Source organism: Anopheles funestus (genome assembly GCF_943734845.2).
Source record: "Anopheles funestus chromosome X unlocalized genomic scaffold, idAnoFuneDA-416_04 X_unloc_23, whole genome shotgun sequence".
Lineage (NCBI taxonomy): Eukaryota > Metazoa > Arthropoda > Insecta > Diptera > Culicidae > Anopheles > Anopheles funestus.
In genome coordinates this window covers 352,501-372,500 of record NW_026045147.1, presented here as the reverse complement: position 1 = coordinate 372,500, position 20,000 = coordinate 352,501, and the positions used below count along the sequence as shown (strand labels likewise).

At 47.8% G+C, this 20,000-nt stretch overlaps 1 non-coding gene across 1 annotated transcript; it reads right to left on the bottom strand.

The window, feature by feature from the left end:
- Positions 1–458: 458 nt before the first annotated feature.
- On the bottom strand, positions 459–616 carry LOC125773174 (5.8S ribosomal RNA). The gene has a single exon (XR_007419936.1). It is a non-coding gene; the product is annotated as a 5.8S ribosomal RNA (ribosomal RNA).
- Between the last annotated feature and the right edge of the window lie 19,384 nt (positions 617–20,000).

Sequence of the window (20,000 nt, the reverse complement as noted above, 5' to 3'; positions counted from 1 at the left end):
TCTCCCCCCGAGCATGTCGAGCCAACTGCACCACTATTGTATTGGACAACATGTTCCCCTCGGGCATCGATGGGTTAATCATGCACCACTATTATAAAACCCTTTGACGTTTTCCCCCAAGCACGTTGATCCAGTATTACGACGGATACGGTCAACGAAATCTTGGACATCAAAGAGGTTTTCGATTGAATTTCCCCATGTTTCACAACGTACTCTTAGCGGTATCCTACGATACGTCTCACTCTATTTGTGTGTGTGCGCGTTTACGTGCGTGCGATTTATGCGGTTCACCCCTTTACTTTCAGCGCCCTGCGGTCCCAACAAAGGTCCCGAGCACGCCATGATGCACAGTGTGGAAGCGTGTTTCCCCCACGACACTAGACGGGCTGCTCGCCATAGTGTTCTATTGTGGCACGCTCCACCCTGAAGTTTGGTTTGTTGTATATCAAGGAATTGATAGGCACTCAAGAATGTGTGCATCGGCCGGGTTTAATCGTCCGACGCGCAATATGCGTTCAACTTATCGGTGTTCATGTGTCCTGCAGTTCACATTGTGACGCGCATTTAGCTGCGGTCTTCATCGATCCATGAGCCGAGTGATCCCCTGCCTAGGGTTTTATAGTAAGGTTCCCAATGTAACACAATCCCGGTGGTACGTCCAAAGACTAACTTTCTGACTAAGTTGTCTTTATTACCCAATAGTCCCAGGCCTTGTGACTTGTGGCTCATGTCTACGCCCATGGCCACCATTCGCTAAGATAGTTTTGAAGTCACTTTGAAGGCCCAGGAACAACTCTCTTAGCACATCGGTTAACCTGACGCCGCAGTCAACTCATGTGCTTGGATCGGATCGAGCTATTGAGTATTGGGCCTGCATACTCGCTCATCCGTATCCTTTGCGTACCGCCCCATGGCCCTTGTATGTCTGCACCACAGTTCCTGTTCGTTCCGTGCCGTAGCCGGATACGTATTGCACATTGGTTAACCTGACGCCGCAGTCAACTCATGTGCTTGGATCGGATCGAGCTATTGAGTATTGGGCCTGCATACTCGCTCATCCGTATCCTTTGCGTACCGCCCCATGGCCCTTGTATGTCTGCACCACAGTTCCTGTTCGTTCCGTGCCTATGGCCGGATACGTATTGCACATCGGTATACCTGTCGCTACTCAGGCAACTCGTGTGCGTGGATTGGATCGAGAACATGGTGTGTGCCCCATGTTATAATTGATAGTCCATATCCACTTTATAGGTTAAAGTCATAAGTTGTGATTGCACAACCATTCTTCATAAGAGTTTAATCACTCTTCAACTAACTTTCGTTCTGGTGTCTTGGTATCAAATCGCGTAAGACACAAGATTCTACTGGCCAAATAGAATCTAGCACATTGGTTAACCTGGCGCCGCAGTCAACTCATGTGCTTGGATCGGATCGAGCTATTGAGTATTGGGCCTGCATACTCGCTCATCCGTATCCTTTGCGTACCGCCCCATGGCCCCGTCCTTAGAGTTAATGACTAGTAGGCTTAACTCTTTGTATGTCTGCACCACAGTTCCCGTTCGTTCCGTGCCGTGGCCGGATACGTATTGCACATCGGTATACCTGTCGCTACTCAGGCAACTCGTGTGCGTGGATTGGATCGAGCTCATGGGGTGTGTAGAGATTCCATGTTATAATTGCAAGTCCATATCCACTTTATAGGTTAAAGTCATAAGTTGTGATTGCACAACCATACTTCATAAGAGTTTAATAACTCTTCAACTAACTTTCGTTCTGGTGTCTTGGTATCAAATCGCATAAGACACAAGATTCTACTGGCCAAATAGAATCTAGCACATTGGTTAACCTGGCGCCGCAGTCAACTCATGTGCTTGGATCGGATCGAGCTATTGAGTATTGGGCCTGCATACTCGCTCATCCGTATCCTTTGCGTACCGCCCCATGGCCCCGTCCTTAGAGTTAATGACTAATAGGCTTAACTCTTTGTATGTCTGCACCACAGTTCCCGTTCGTTCCGTGCCGTGGCCGGATACGTATTGCACAACAGTAGATACCATCACCTGACGTATCTAACACACCACTATTGTAACTCGTCGTCGAAGGACCTTTCAAGTGCCTGATGGCCAGGGGAGCTCTTACACGGCACGGAGACACAGTGATGCTCGCCCATCACAGTGTACAACGATCGAGTTTGCTTAAGTGTCTGGGTACCTACACACCAGACACAATGCAATGGCCACGGATCCACACAAGGCACATCACATGCAGAAAGCTTCACCAGATTATGACACATACCACACTCTTGTAACTCGTCGTCGAAGGGGCGTTCAAAGTGCCTTACGGCTAGGGGAGATCTAGCACGGCACGGAGACACAGTGATGGTTGCCCATCAAAGTGTACAACGATCGAGTTTGCTTTCCGCGCAAGCGTTCTAAGTGTCTGGGTACCTACACACCAGACACAATGCAATGGCCACGGATCCACACAAGGCACATCACATGCAGAAAGCTTCACCAGATTCTGACACATACCACACTCTTGTAACTCGTCGTCGAAGGGGCGTTCAAAGTGCCTTACGGCTAGGGGGGATCTAGCACGGCACGGAGACACAGTGATGGTCACCCATCAAAGTGTACAACGATCGAGTTTGCTTTCCGCGCAAGCGTTCTAAGTGTCTGGGTATCTAAGCACCAGACACAATGCAATGGCCACGGATCCACACAAGGCACATCACATGCAGAAAGCTTCACCAGATTCTGACACATACCACACACATGCAACTCGTCGTCGAAGGGGCGTTCAAGTGCCTTACGGCTAGGGGAGATCTAGCTCGGCACGGGGACACAGTGATGGTCACCCATCAAAGTGTACAACGAACGAGTTGGCTTTCAACAAATTCTGACACATAGCAAGCGAGCGACCGAGCTACACCGAAGGCAGCCCATGGTTGGTCACTCGCGGACGATCATCAGTAATGATCCTTCCGCAGGTTCACCTACGGAAACCTTGTTACGACTTTTACTTCCTCTAAATCATCAAGTTCGGTCAACTTCAGCCATGCCAGCTGCAGCTCACGAAGGAACCGCGGAAGGTAAGCCTCCAGAAACCTCACTAAATAATCCATCGGTAGTAGCGACGGGCGGTGTGTACAAAGGGCAGGGACGTAATCAGCACTAGCTAATGACTAGTGCTTACTAGAAATTCCAGGTTCATGGGGACCGTTGCAGTCCCCAATCCCGACTAGATGGGCATTTTAGTGATTTCCCGTTCCTCTCGGAATGGGGGCGCCTATTGGCGAGAACACGCTGCGACCCACATTGTAGCACGCGTGCAGCTCAGAACATCTAAGGGCATCACGGACCTGTTATCGCTCATTCTCAGCTTGCTAAACACAAGTTGTCCCGCTAAGCAGGGCAAACGTAGCCGACGACCGCCCGTGAAGGCGCCGCCCGGCTGTAACGTCAGGTGCGCCCGGAGGCGCACTGCTGACAGCGTTCTAGTTAGCATGTTTGAGTCACGTTCGTTATCGGAATTAACCAGACAAATCATTCCACGAACTAAGAACGGCCATGCACCACTACCCTTAAATTTGAGAAAGAGCTATCAATCTGTCTTACCTCGATAAGTTTGGACCTGGTAAATTTTCCCGTGTTGAGTCAAATTAAGCCGCAAGCTCCACTTCTTGTGGTGCCCTTCCGTCAATTCCTTTAAGTTTCAACTTTGCAACCATACTTCCCCCGGAACCCGATTTTGGTTTCCCGGAAGCGACTGAGAGCACCGAATAGGGGTAGCGTCTCCCAATTGCTAATTGGCATCGTTTACGGTTAGAACTAGGGCGGTATCTAATCGCCTTCGATCCTCTAACTTTCGTTCTTGATTAAAGAAAGCATCCATGGCAAACGCTTTCGCTTCAGTTGGTCCTACGACGGTCTACGAATTTCACCTCTCGCGCCGTAATACCAATGCCCCCAACTACTTCTGTTAATCATTACCTCTAGGTTTCTGACAAACCAACGAAATCGTATAAACCGAGGTCATATTCCATTATTCCATGCAAGATTATTCTCGGCCAACGCCAACCCCACGGGGGGGGCCGGACGCTTTGTCTTAGCCTGCTTTGAGCACTCTAATTTGTTCAAGGTAAATGTGAGTATCTTGAGCACCATGAGGAGCCCGTGCCGGAGTTAACCGGTAGCACGGTACTCGTTCACAGAGTAACGCCCAAGTACACCATTGTGAGTCGCAGCCGTGAGCGCGCGCACGAACGGCCCCGGCGTGTAACCGGGCGCCCGTGGCGGTCACGTGTCTGGACGGGCAATCAACTTCGAACGTTTTAACCGCAACAACTTTAATATACGCTAGTGGAGCTGGAATTACCGCGGCTGCTGGCACCAGACTTGCCCTCCACTTGATCCTTGTTGAAGGATTTATACTCAACTCATTCCAATTATGGACCATCGTTAGAGAGGTCCATATTGTTATTTCTCGTCACTACCTCCCCGTACTGGGATTGGGTAATTTACGCGCCTGCTGCCTTCCTTGGATGTGGTAGCCATTTCTCAGGCTCCCTCTCCGGAATCGAACCCTGATTCCCCGTTACCCGTCGCAACCATGGTAGTCCTCTACACTACCATCAATAGTTGATAGGGCAGACATTTGAAAGATCTGTCGTCAGTCGACAAGCGACCATACGATCTGCGTCCTTATCCAGACTTCAACTCAAGCCGCCCGGAGGCGATTGGTTTAACTAATAAGTGCACCAGTTCAGCTACCCGCGAGGGCAACAGTCCCGGCATGTTGCATGTATTAGCTCTGGATTTTCCACAGTTATCCAAGTAACTAGTGGTAGGATGATCTTGTGAATTATAGCTGTTATACTGAGCCTTATGCGGTTTCACATTCATTTATGTTTGTACTTAGACATGCATGGCTTAACCTTTGAGACAAGCGTATATTACTGGTAGGATCAACCAGAATTCGTTCCACTACAGACACACACTCGCTTAGTGGGAAATAAATTTCCACACAACTCTCTCTCTCTAGAACCATATGGAATGGCTCTTTGGTGTTGGGTAAGGCACCAATTTGTTGGGGTGTAACGGTCACCACCAACTTTAAGTTTGTTAGGGCACAACGGAAACCACTAACTAAACTTTAGGAAACTAAATTTCCTCACACATTATCTCTCACCATATTAGCACTAGGTGCTATCCACGATTGTACAACGTTTCAACTCTTGAATCGACCGTAGGGCCGCGGAATTGCTTCCGGGCCCCTATTCTCGCTATTAATTGTTCATCTCTTTCAATACATCGAGTTCGTTCCATTGGGTAGTTCGCATGGCGAACGTTTTGATGCAGCCCCCTGGGGGACCACGGCACTTTACACCGGGTATGGTGTATGCGCAACCTACAGATAACAATAAACCCCTTATGCGTGTGTAAACCGATGTTGGGCTGCTCAACATCTTTCATGGTTACATCACTTGCACCAGAACCCACGGTGCCGATTTGGTAATATGTTGTACATTTACTCTCAAGATGTACGCTTCGGCCCCTTATTCAGGGGCTCAAGCTATTACCAGCAAGAACAATCCTCATCCAGACTTGAACTCGAAACACCCGCAGGCGAACGGTTTAACTAATAAGTGCACCAGTCTTGAATCCATGCGTCGGTGGAAACAATGCCGGCGTGTTGCATGTATTAGCTCTGAACTTAGCGAGTGATTGCCTTGCAGCTGTCATACTGAGCGTAGAGCGTGATTATCGCTCACTTGAACCATGTTGAATGGCTCTTTGGTGTAGGGTAAGGCACCAATTTGTTGGGGCGTAACGGTCACCACCAACTTAAGACTTGCTTATAGGTATTTCAACGTTTTCAACTCTTAAATCGACCGTGTTTCATTATCATCTCTTCTTCTTATTAAATGCATAGAGTTCGTTCCATTGGGTAGTTCGCGTGGCGAACGGTTTGATGCAGCCCCCCGGGGGGGACCACGGCACTTTACACCGGGCATGGTGTATGCGCAACCTACAGATCACCAATATATTTGTGATCGATAATGCACACTTCTTACACGACTGACCAGTCGACAGCGCTGCCTTCCTATTATGCGTGTGTAAACCGATGTTGGGCTGCTCAACATCTTTCACGGTTACATCACTTGCACCCGAACCCATGGTGCCGATTTGGTAATATGTTGTACATGGTCTCAAGATGTACGCTTCGACCCCTTATTCAGGGGCTCAAGCTATTACCAGCAAGATCAATCCTCATCCAGACTTGAACTCGAAACACCCGGAGGCGAACGGTTTAACTAATAAGTGCACCAGTCTTGAATCCATGCGTCGGTGGAAACAATGCCGGCATGTTGCATGTATTAGCTCTGAACATAGCGAGTGATTGCCTTGTAGCTGTCGAACTGAGCGTAGAATGTGATTATCGCTCACTTGAAAGGGTCAAGCCCTTTCGAGTCGTCCGGTTTTTACGCCAGACGACTCGGTTCACCATCTTTCGGGAAGGGACCGTCTCGGTCGCAAGCTGCTCCGGTCCCCAAACAACCTGCGACAAATGATAGGAAATGCCGACATCAATATGTGTTCAGTTTGGTTTATCGCTCATAGGTCTTTTTGACCATCGATCCCTGATTATAACTCTCAATTAAACAGTCAGGAGAGTAAGGCATGCCCATCGATATCTCATCGACAGGCGATACCGCAAGAACGGCCAACGACACATCAGGTGATCGATTATTGCTACGACTTTTGCTTAATCGTTTCCACTCCTTAGAGAAAGAAACCCCCGGGGACCGTCTCGGTCGCAAGCTGCTCCGGTCCCTAAACAACCTGCGACAAATGATAGGAAATGACGACATCAATATGTGTTCAGTTTGGTTTATCGCTCATAGGTCTGTTTGACCATCGATCCCTGATTAAACTCTCAGTAATCCAGTCGGGAGAGTAAGGCATGCCCATCGATATCTCATCGACAGGCGATACCGCTTGAACGGCCAACGACACATCAGAGGATCGTATCTTGCTACAACTTTTGCTTAATCGTTTCTTCTCCTTGGAGAAAGAAACCCCCGGGGACCGTCTCGGCCGCAAGCTGCTCCGGTCCCTAAACAACCTGCGGCATCAAATGATAGGAAAAGCCGACATCAATACGTGTTCAGTTTGGTTTATCGCTCATTGGTCTTGTTTGACCATCGATCCCTGATTAATACTCTCAATTAGAAGGTCGGTAGAGTAAGGCATGCCCATCGATATCTCATCGACAGGCGATACCGCATGAACGGCCAACGACACATCAGAGGATCGTATCTTGCTACAACTCTTGCTTAATAGTTTCCACTCCTTGGAGAAAGAAACCCCCGGGGACCGTCTCGGCCGCAAGTTGCTCCGGTCCCTAAACAACCTGCGGCATCAAATGATAGGAAAAGCCGACATCAATACGTGTTCAGTTTGGTTTATCGCTCATAGGTCTGTTTGACCATCGATCCTAGAATTCAACTTTCGAGTAAGGCATGCCCGTCGATATCTCATCGATAGGCGATACCGGTAGAACGGCCAACGACACACATCTAGGATCGCATTTACTCTTCCTTGGATGGATAACCAATACCCTAGGACCGTTTCATCGCGAGCTGCTCCGGTCCTCAAACAACTCGCGAACCACCGATAGGATGATATTAGGAATGGCCGACTTTCATCCTTTAACTCTCAGTTCTGCTTACCAAAACATAGGTACTTGGACCTTAAAGACCACTATATGTTCCCCGATCGGGGGCAATCGGAACGTCTATCCATCATCAACATCGTTTCACTCATTCCGAACCACCAAATTGGACAGACAGTACCATATTCACCAACCGATTGCTTCAACTTCGCAAACTGTATGGTAAGTTCTACTAATTTCACATCTTACCATCGACTAATAGTGCATAAATCCACTTGGAAATCACTTTTCCTTGGTCCTCGGACCTTCTACGACAACGTCCAACAAATATCCGAAGTCGTTTCCCAACTTAGACCAAGCATTTCGTATCTTTACTTCTAATCGATTTTTTCTCTCATAATTGACGATCAAAATCTAAAAACCACATTTTGAGCCAGAAGCAGTCGTCCGATCGTCCTGGGGGTAGTCTCAATCGATTTAGAAGGGCCCAATTCATAAAGATACGTACTCAGTCAAATTCATGCTTCTGGCTCACCTACCCCCTATATAGAAAACGAAAGCGTACAGGCGTGGAAAACGTGCCATTTTTCTCCATCACGGACTTTTTTTTTCTCGTTGCACCGACTCTAGTAAAAAAGTGAAATTTTTTACTAGTTACCAACTTTTGCAAATTATCATCGGATATCACTTTTCATGGTCTATAGTAAGTTCTTATCACGTTTTAGTAGTTTTTGAAAAAAAAATTTTTTTGAACTTTTCAAAATTTTTCAAAACAAAGTTTTTGTAGGCGGTTTTGTGTATGGAGGGTTACTAGTCTCGGGGTCACTGTTTGACCAAAAAACCACTATATATCATTCGAAAGGTAATTTCAAGGGCTACAAAAAATTGTTCTACGGCACCCCCCTCCGACGTCTAGTATTCGAGTTATTGGCCAAAAACCATCACTTGAGCGATTTTTCGTTCAGGGTACCCGACTCTAGTAAAAAAGTGAAATTTTTCTCGATTGACCAAGTGTTGCAAATGACCATCGGATTTCACTTTTTATGGTCTATAGTGAGTTCTGATCACGATTTGGTACTTTTTGAAAAAATTTTTTTGACGCACTTTTCAAAATTTTGCAAAACCAAAACTTTTTAGGCGGTTTTGTGTATGGAGGGTTACTAGTCTCGGGGTCACTGTTTGACCAAAAAACCACTATATATCATTCGAAAGGTAATTTCAAGGGCTACAAAAAATTGTTCTACGGCACCCCCCTCCGACGTCTAGTATTCGAGTTATTGGCCAAAAACCGCAACTATAGCGGTTTTTCGTACAGGGTACCCGACTCTAGTAAAATGATGCGATTTTTACTAGTCTAGGAACTTTTTGGTCAAAAAATCAAGTATATGTCATTCGATAGATAATTTCAAGGGCTACCAAAAATTGTTCCACGACACCCCCCTGCGACGTCTAGTATTCGAGTTATTAGCCAAAAACCGCAACTTAAGCGGTTTTTCGTCCAGGGTACCCGACTCTAGTAAAATGATGCGATTTTTACTAGTCTAGGGAACTTTTTGGCCAAAAATCAAGTATATGTCATTCGATAGATAATTTCAAGGGCTACCAAAAATTGTTCCACGACACCCCCCTGCGACGTCTAGTATTCGAGTTATTAGCCAAAAACCGCAACTTAAGCGGTTTTTCGTCCAGGGTACCCGACTCTAGTAAAATGATGCGATTTTTACTAGTCTAGGGAACTTTTTGGCCAAAAATCAAGTATATGTCATTCGATAGATAATTTCAAGGGCTACCAAAAATTGTTCCACGACACCCCCCTCCGACGTCTAGTATTAGAGTTATTAGCCAAAAACCGCAACTATAGCGGTTTTTCGTCCAGGGTACCCGACTCTAGTAAAATGATGCGATTTTTACTAGTCTAGGGAACTTTTTGGCCAAAAATCAAGTATATGTCATTCGATAGATAATTTCAAGGGCTACCAAAAATTGTTCCATGACACCCCCCTGCGACGTCTAGTATTCGAGTTATGGGCCAAAAACCATTCATACTTGAGCATTTTGCTCATTTTGCCTGTACGGGTACCGGGGACTAGTAAAATCAGGCCAATTTTACTAGAGTAGGGGTCCTTTTTGGTCAAAAAAACAACTTTTGCTCGTTCGATAGGGAATCGATAGGGCAACAAAAAATCGTTCTACGACCCCCCCTTCCGATGTCTAGTATTCGAGTTATGGGCCAAAAACAGTTTATAGCTAATTTTTCACTCGATTTTTCACCAAGTATCGCACATTACTCCGGTTCTATACATTGGATCGTCAATCTTTAAGATTTTATGGGTAGTTCCAACTGTTTGCTACATTTCATCCATACATCACCAACCGATTCAATGTCTGTGCTAGAAGTTATTAGAGGAATAAAAAAATTTACCCTTGGCTTTGGACCGTACAATTTTACCCATTTTTGGCCCATATTTGCCCCATAGCTCCGCCGGTATCCAAGATATGGCCACACTTTCTTCTGGCCATGGGTAGATGGCACTTGTGGCTAGATTTCTTCCATGCACCACTAATCGCTACCATGTCTGTGGCCGGAGCTATTCACGAAAGCGCCTCGCGCACTTGGTCGGATTTTTGGTCCACCTGGCACCATTGTTGGCCCGTATTTGCCCCATAGCTCCGCCGGTATCCAAGATATGGCCACACTTTGTTCTGGCCATGGGTAGATGGCACTTGTGGCTAGATTTCTTCCATGCACCACTAATCGCTACCATGTCTGTGGCCGGAGCTATTCACGAAAGCGCCTCGCGCACTTGGTCGGATTTTTGGTCCACCTGGCACCATTGTTGGCCCGTATTTGCCCCATAGCTCCGCCGGTATCCAAGATATGGCCACACTTTCTTCTGGCCATGGGTAGATGGCACTTGTGGCTAGATTTCTTCCATGCACCACTAATCGCTGCCATGTCTCTGGCCGGAGCTATTCGACGAACAACCATCGCATTTACCTAGGTACTTTTTCGGATTTTTGGTCCAACTTGCACCATTTTTGGCCCATATTTGCCCCATAGCTCCGCCGGTATCCAAGATATGGCCACACTTTCTTCTGGCCATGGGTAGATGGCACTTGTGGCTAGATTTCTTCCATGCACCACTAATCGCTACCATGTCTGTGGCCGGAGCTATTCACGAAAGCGCCTCGCGCACTTGGTCGGATTTTTGGTCCACCTGGCACCATTGTTGGCCCGTATTTGCCCCATAGCTCCGCCGGTATCCAAGATATGGCCACACTTTCTTCTGGCCATGGGTAGATGGCACTTGTGGCTAGATTTCTTCCATGCACCACTAATCGCTACCATGTTTCTGGCCGGAGCTATTCACGAAAGCGCCTCGCGCACTTGGTCGGATTTTTGGTCCAACTTGCACCATTTTTGGCCCATATTTGCCCCATAGCTCCGCCGGTATCCAAGATATGGCCACACTTTCTTCTGGCCATGGGTAGATGGCACTTGTGGCTAGATTTCTTCCATGCACCACTAATCGCTACCATGTCTCTGGCCGGAGCTATTCGACGAACAACCATCGCATTTACCTAGGTACTTTTTCGGATTTTTGGTCCAACTTGCACCATTTTTGGCCCATATTTGCCCCATAGCTCCGCCGGTATCCAAGATATGGCCACACTTTGTTCTGGCCATGGGTAGATGGCACTTGTGGCTAGATTTCTTCCATGCACCACTAATCGCTACCATGTCTCTGGCCGGAGCTATTCGACGAACAACCATCGCATTTACCTAGGTACTTTTTCGGATTTTTGGTCCAACTTGCACCATTTTTGGCCCATATTTGCCCCATAGCTCCGCCGGTATCCAAGATATGGCCACACTTTCTTCTGGCCATGGGTAGATGGCACTTGTGGCTAGATTTCTTCCATGCACCACTAATCGCTACCATGTCTGTGGCCGGAGCTATTCACGAAAGCGCCTCGCGCACTTGGTCGGATTTTTGGTCCACCTGGCACCATTGTTGGCCCGTATTTGCCCCATAGCTCCGCCGGTATCCAAGATATGGCCACACTTTCTTCTGGCCATGGGTAGATGGCACTTGTGGCTAGATTTCTTCCATGCACCACTAATCGCTGCCATGTCTCTGGCCGGAGCTATTCGACGAACAACCATCGCATTTACCTAGGTACTTTTTCGGATTTTTGGTCCAACTTGCACCATTTTTGGCCCATATTTGCCCCATAGCTCCGCCGGTATCCAAGATATGGCCACACTTTCTTCTGGCCATGGGTAGATGGCACTTGTGGCTAGATTTCTTCCATGCACCACTAATCGCTACCATGTCTCTGGCCGGAGCTATTCGACGAACAACCATCGCATTTACCTAGGTACTTTTTCGGATTTTTGGTCCAACTTGCACCATTTTTGGCCCATATTTGCCCCATAGCTCCGCCGGTATCCAAGATATGGCCACACTTTGTTCTGGCCATGGGTAGATGGCACTTGTGGCTAGATTTCTTCCATGCACCACTAATCGCTACCATGTCTCTGGCCGGAGCTATTCGACGAACAACCATCGCATTTACCTAGGTACTTTTTCGGATTTTTGGTCCAACTTGCACCATTTTTGGCCCATATTTGCCCCATAGCTCCGCCGGTATCCAAGATATGGCCACACTTTCTTCTGGCCATGGGTAGATGGCACTTGTGGCTAGATTTCTTCCATGCACCACTAATCGCTACCATGTCTGTGGCCGGAGCTATTCACGAAAGCGCCTCGCGCACTTGGTCGGATTTTTGGTCCACCTGGCACCATTGTTGGCCCGTATTTGCCCCATAGCTCCGCCGGTATCCAAGATATGGCCACACTTTCTTCTGGCCATGGGTAGATGGCACTTGTGGCTAGATTTCTTCCATGCACCACTAATCGCTGCCATGTCTCTGGCCGGAGCTATTCGACGAACAACCATCGCATTTACCTAGGTACTTTTTCGGATTTTTGGTCCAACTTGCACCATTTTTGGCCCATATTTGCCCCATAGCTCCGCCGGTATCCAAGATATGGCCACACTTTCTTCTGGCCATGGGTAGATGGCACTTGTGGCTAGATTTCTTCCATGCACCACTAATCGCTACCATGTCTGTGGCCGGAGCTATTCACGAAAGCGCCTCGCGCACTTGGTCGGATTTTTGGTCCACCTGGCACCATTGTTGGCCCGTATTTGCCCCATAGCTCCGCCGGTATCCAAGATATGGCCACACTTTCTTCTGGCCATGGGTAGATGGCACTTGTGGCTAGATTTCTTCCATGCACCACTAATCGCTGCCATGTCTCTGGCCGGAGCTATTCGACGAACAACCATCGCATTTACCTAGGTACTTTTTCGGATTTTTGGTCCAACTTGCACCATTTTTGGCCCATATTTGCCCCATAGCTCCGCCGGTATCCAAGATATGGCCACACTTTCTTCTGGCCATGGGTAGATGGCACTTGTGGCTAGATTTCTTCCATGCACCACTAATCGCTACCATGTCTGTGGCCGGAGCTATTCGACGAACAACCATCGCATTCACCTTCTCGTTGCACTTCTTCGGGAATTTGGTGCAACCAAGTTTTCACTATAACTTGGTCATTTTCCGTCCATCGGACATGCGGTTTTGGGTGTCGATACTTGACACCGCACGCTACAATATGTTCCTCCACGACCATGTGGTCCGATGCTTCCAACAGGAGCTATTCGAGGATTACCTATTTTTCACCATTAAAAATGCTCAATTTTGCACCAACTTTTGCCTATAACTCAGGCTGTATCGATCGGATCTTCAATCTTGAAAAAGTTTTGGATAGGTGGCATCAAATGCTACATTTCGTTCTTCCACGTCAACTTTGTCCGATGTCTAGCAAAAAAGTTATTCGCGAACCAAGTCCAGAACCCATGCAATGGCTGCCCACATTGCATACATCACGGCGGTTAACTCTCGTTACTCTATACCGAGGACTTGGTACATTTTCAGGCATTCGTTGCTACTTCTCGGTTCATGATATTCGTTTACGGTCTTCACTAGGGCATTTGGTGCTCCTTATCGGTTCATGATATTCGTTTACGGTCTTCACTAGGGCATTTGGTGCTCCTTATCGGTTCATGATATTCGTTTACGGTCTTCACTAGGGCATTTGGTGCTCCTTATCGGTTCATGATATTCGTTTACGGTCTTCACTAGGGCATTTGGTGCTCCTTCTCGGTTCATGATATTCGTTTACGGTCTTCACTAGGGCATTTGGTACTGGGCTTCCCACTTTCTACTGATCGATCCATACTCACTTGCGTGCACCTAGCCTAGGAAGGTTTCCTATGGCTTCCCATCTTTCTACTGATCGATCCATACTCACTTGCGTGCACCTAGCCTAGGAAGGTTTCCTTGGGCTTCCCATCTTTCTACTGATCGATCCATACTCACTTGCGTGCACCTAGCCTAGGAAGGTTTCCTATGGCTTCCCATCTTTCTACTGATCGATCCATACTCACTTGCGTGCACCTAGCCTAGGAAGGTTTCCTTGGGCTTCCCATCTTTCTACTGATCGATCCATACTCACTTGCGTGCACCTAGCCTAGGAAGGTTTCCTTGGGCTTCCCATCTTTCTACTGATCGATCCATACTCACTTGCGTGCACCTAGCTTAGGAAGGTTTCCTTGGGCTTCCCATCTTTCTACTGATCGATCCATACTCACTTGCGTGCACCTAGCCTAGGAAGGTTTCCTATGGCTTCCCATCTTTCTACTGATCGATCCATACTCACTTGCGTGCACCTAGCCTAGGAAGGTTTCCTTGGGCTTCCCATCTTTCTACTGATCGATCCATACTCACTTGCGTGCACCTAGCCTAGGAAGGTTTCCTATGGCTTCCCATCTTTCTACTGATCGATCCATACTCACTTGCGTGCACCTAGCCTAGGAAGGTTTCCTATGGCTTCCCATCTTTCTACTGATCGATCCATACTCACTTGCGTGCACCTAGCCTAGGAAGGTTTCCTTGGGCTTCCCATCTTTCTACTGATCGATCCATACTCACTTGCGTGCACCTAGCCTAGGAAGGTTTCCTTGGGCTTCCCATCTTTCTACTGATCGATCCATACTCACTTGCGTGCACCTAGCCTAGGAAGGTTTCCTATGGCTTCCCATCTTTCTACTGATCGATCCATACTCACTTGCGTGCACCTAGCCTAGGAAGGTTTCCTATGGCTTCCCATCTTTCTACTGATCGATCCATACTCACTTGCGTGCACCTAGCCTAGGAAGGTTTCCTATGGCTTCCCATCTTTCTACTGATCGATCCATACTCACTTGCGTGCACCTAGCCTAGGAAGGTTTCCTATGGCTTCCCATCTTTCTACTGATCGATCCATACTCACTTGCGTGCACCTAGCCTAGGAAGGTTTCCTTGGGCTTCCCATCTTTCTACTGATCGATCCATACTCACTTGCGTGCACCTAGCCTAGGAAGGTTTCCTATGGCTTCCCATCTTTCTACTGATCGATCCATACTCACTTGCGTGCACCTAGCCTAGGAAGGTTTCCTATGGCTTCCCATCTTTCTACTGATCGATCCATACTCACTTGCGTGCACCTAGCCTAGGAAGGTTTCCTATGGCTTCCCATCTTTCTACTGATCGATCCATACTCACATGCGTGCACCTAGCCTAGGAAGGTTTCCTTGGGCTTCCCATCTTTCTACTGATCGATCCATACTCACTTGCGTGCACCTAGCCTAGGAAGGTTTCCTTGGGCTTCCCATCTTTCTACTGATCGATCCATACTCACTTGCGTGCACCTAGCCTAGGAAGGTTTCCTATGGCTTCCCATCTTTCTACTGATCGATCCATACTCACTTGCGTGCACCTAGCCTAGGAAGGTTTCCTATGGCTTCCCATCTTTCTACTGATCGATCCATACTCACTTGCGTGCACCTAGCCTAGGAAGGTTTCCTATGGCTTCCCATCTTTCTACTGATCGATCCATACTCACTTGCGTGCACCTAGCCTAGGAAGGTTTCCTATGGCTTCCCATCTTTCTACTGATCGATCCATACTCACTTGCGTGCACCTAGCCTAGGAAGGTTTCCTTGGGCTTCCCATCTTTCTACTGATCGATCCATACTCACTTGCGTGCACCTAGCCTAGGAAGGTTTCCTATGGCTTCCCATCTTTCTACTGATCGATCCATACTCACTTGCGTGCACCTAGCCTAGGAAGGTTTCCTATGGCTTCCCATCTTTCTACTGATCGATCCATACTCACTTGCGTGCACCTAGCCTAGGAAGGTTTCCTATGGCTTCCCATCTTTCTACTGATCGATCCATACTCACTTGCGTGCACCTAGCCTAGGAAGGTTTCCTATGGCTTCCCATCTTTCTACTGATCGATCCATACTCACTTGCGTGCACCTAGCCTAGGAAGGTTTCCTTGGGCTTCCCATCTTTCTACTGATCGATCCATACTCACTTGCGTGCACCTAGCCTAGGAAGGTTTCCTATGGCTTCCCATCTTTCTACTGATCGATCCATACTCACTTGCGTGCACCTAGCCTAGGAAGGTTTCCTATGGCTTCCCATCTTTCTACTGATCGATCCATACTCACTTGCGTGCACCTAGCCTAGGAAGGTTTCCTATGGCTTCCCATCTTTCTACTGATCGATCCATACTCACTTGCGTGCACCTAGCCTAGGAAGGTTTCCTTGGGCTTCCCATCTTTCTACTGATCGATCCATACTCACTTGCGTGCACCTAGCCTAGGAAGGTTTCCTTGGGCTTCCCATCTTTCTACTGATCGATCCATACTCACTTGCGTGCACCTAGCCTAGGAAGGTTTCCTATGGCTTCCCATCTTTCTACTGATCGATCCATACTCACTTGCGTGCACCTAGCCTAGGAAGGTTTCCTATGGCTTCCCATCTTTCTACTGATCGATCCATACTCACTTGCGTGCACCTAGCCTAGGAAGGTTTCCTATGGCTTCCCATCTTTCTACTGATCGATCCATACTCACTTGCGTGCACCTAGCCTAGGAAGGTTTCCTATGGCTTCCCATCTTTCTACTGATCGATCCATACTCACTTGCGTGCACCTAGCCTAGGAAGGTTTCCTTGGGCTTCCCATCTTTCTACTGATCGATCCATACTCACTTGCGTGCACCTAGCCTAGGAAGGTTTCCTATGGCTTCCCATCTTTCTACTGATCGATCCATACTCACTTGCGTGCACCTAGCCTAGGAAGGTTTCCTATGGCTTCCCATCTTTCTACTGATCGATCCATACTCACTTGCGTGCACCTAGCCTAGGAAGGTTTCCTATGGCTTCCCATCTTTCTACTGATCGATCCATACTCACTTGCGTGCACCTAGCCTAGGAAGGTTTCCTATGGCTTCCCATCTTTCTACTGATCGATCCATACTCACTTGCGTGCACCTAGCCTAGGAAGGTTTCCTTGGGCTTCCCATCTTTCTACTGATCGATCCATACTCACTTGCGTGCACCTAGCCTAGGAAGGTTTCCTATGGCTTCCCATCTTTCTACTGATCGATCCATACTCACTTGCGTGCACCTAGCCTAGGAAGGTTTCCTATGGCTTCCCATCTTTCTACTGATCGATCCATACTCACTTGCGTGCACCTAGCCTAGGAAGGTTTCCTATGGCTTCCCATCTTTCTACTGATCGATCCATACTCACTTGCGTGCACCTAGCCTAGGAAGGTTTCCTTGGGCTTCCCATCTTTCTACTGATCGATCCATACTCACTTGCGTGCACCTAGCCTAGGAAGGTTTCCTTGGGCTTCCCATCTTTCTACTGATCGATCCATACTCACTTGCGTGCACCTAGCCTAGGAAGGTTTCCTATGGCTTCCCATCTTTCTACTGATCGATCCATACTCACTTGCGTGCACCTAGCCTAGGAAGGTTTCCTATGGCTTCCCATCTTTCTACTGATCGATCCATACTCACTTGCGTGCACCTAGCCTAGGAAGGTTTCCTATGGCTTCCCATCTTTCTACTGATCGATCCATACTCACTTGCGTGCACCTAGCCTAGGAAGGTTTCCTATGGCTTCCCATCTTTCTACTGATCGATCCATACTCACTTGCGTGCACCTAGCCTAGGAAGGTTTCCTTGGGCTTCCCATCTTTCTACTGATCGATCCATACTCACTTGCGTGCACCTAGCCTAGGAAGGTTTCCTATGGCTTCCCATCTTTCTACTGATCGATCCATACTCACTTGCGTGCACCTAGCCTAGGAAGGTTTCCTATGGCTTCCCATCTTTCTACTGATCGATCCATACTCACTTGCGTGCACCTAGCCTAGGAAGGTTTCCTATGGCTTCCCATCTTTCTACTGATCGATCCATACTCACTTGCGTGCACCTAGCCTAGGAAGGTTTCCTTGGGCTTCCCATCTTTCTACTGATCGATCCATACTCACTTGCGTGCACCTAGCCTAGGAAGGTTTCCTTGGGCTTCCCATCTTTCTACTGATCGATCCATACTCACTTGCGTGCACCTAGCCTAGGAAGGTTTCCTATGGCTTCCCATCTTTCTACTGATCGATCCATACTCACTTGCGTGCACCTAGCCTAGGAAGGTTTCCTATGGCTTCCCATCTTTCTACTGATCGATCCATACTCACTTGCGTGCACCTAGCCTAGGAAGGTTTCCTATGGCTTCCCATCTTTCTACTGATCGATCCATACTCACTTGCGTGCACCTAGCCTAGGAAGGTTTCCTATGGCTTCCCATCTTTCTACTGATCGATCCATACTCACTTGCGTGCACCTAGCCTAGGAAGGTTTCCTTGGGCTTCCCATCTTTCTACTGATCGATCCATACTCACTTGCGTGCACCTAGCCTAGGAAGGTTTCCTATGGCTTCCCATCTTTCTACTGATCGATCCATACTCACTTGCGTGCACCTAGCCTAGGAAGGTTTCCTATGGCTTCCCATCTTTCTACTGATCGATCCATACTCACTTGCGTGCACCTAGCCTAGGAAGGTTTCCTATGGCTTCCCATCTTTCTACTGATCGATCCATACTCACTTGCGTGCACCTAGCCTAGGAAGGTTTCCTATGGCTTCCCATCTTTCTACTGATCGATCCATACTCACTTGCGTGCACCTAGCCTAGGAAGGTTTCCTTGGGCTTCCCATCTTTCTACTGATCGATCCATACTCACTTGCGTGCACCTAGCCTAGGAAGGTTTCCTATGGCTTCCCATCTTTCTACTGATCGATCCATACTCACTTGCGTGCACCTAGCCTAGGAAGGTTTCCTATGGCTTCCCATCTTTCTACTGATCGATCCATACTCACTTGCGTGCACCTAGCCTAGGAAGGTTTCCTATGGCTTCCCATCTTTCTACTGATCGATCCATACTCACTTGCGTGCACCTAGCCTAGGAAGGTTTCCTTGGGCTTCCCATCTTTCTACTGATCGATCCATACTCACTTGCGTGCACCTAGCCTAGGAAGGTTTCCTTGGGCTTCCCATCTTTCTACTGATCGATCCATACTCACTTGCGTGCACCTAGCCTAGGAAGGTTTCCTATGGCTTCCCATCTTTCTACTGATCGATCCATACTCACTTGCGTGCACCTAGCCTAGGAAGGTTTCCTATGGCTTCCCATCTTTCTACTGATCGATCCATACTCACTTGCGTGCACCTAGCCTAGGAAGGTTTCCTATGGCTTCCCATCTTTCTACTGATCGATCCATACTCACTTGCGTGCACCTAGCCTAGGAAGGTTTCCTATGGCTTCCCATCTTTCTACTGATCGATCCATACTCACTTGCGTGCACCTAGCCTAGGAAGGTTTCCTTGGGCTTCCCATCTTTCTACTGATCGATCCATACTCACTTGCGTGCACCTAGCCTAGGAAGGTTTCCTATGGCTTCCCATCTTTCTACTGATCGATCCATACTCACTTGCGTGCACCTAGCCTAGGAAGGTTTCCCTTTGGTACCGACTTCCATCTACGCACTCGATATAACCTAGGTACTTGGTACCGATGATGGTTAACACTCAAGCATTTCTTGCATCCTGCGTGCAAGGTACCAATTTTCACTTCTTAGGTACGTTTATGGGCCCGCATTTATCCAATATCGCTCCGATGGCCTTTCGCATTATTTCATCCGATAGCCCTTGCCAAAAGCTACCAAAAGTTCCTCCACGGCCATGTGTTCCGACGCTTAGTTTAGGAAATATTCGAAAAAATTCATCTTAGGAAAAATTTTCTTATTGGAAAATCACCTTAAATCGATGGCCATTTTTTGGGCAAAAACTTTA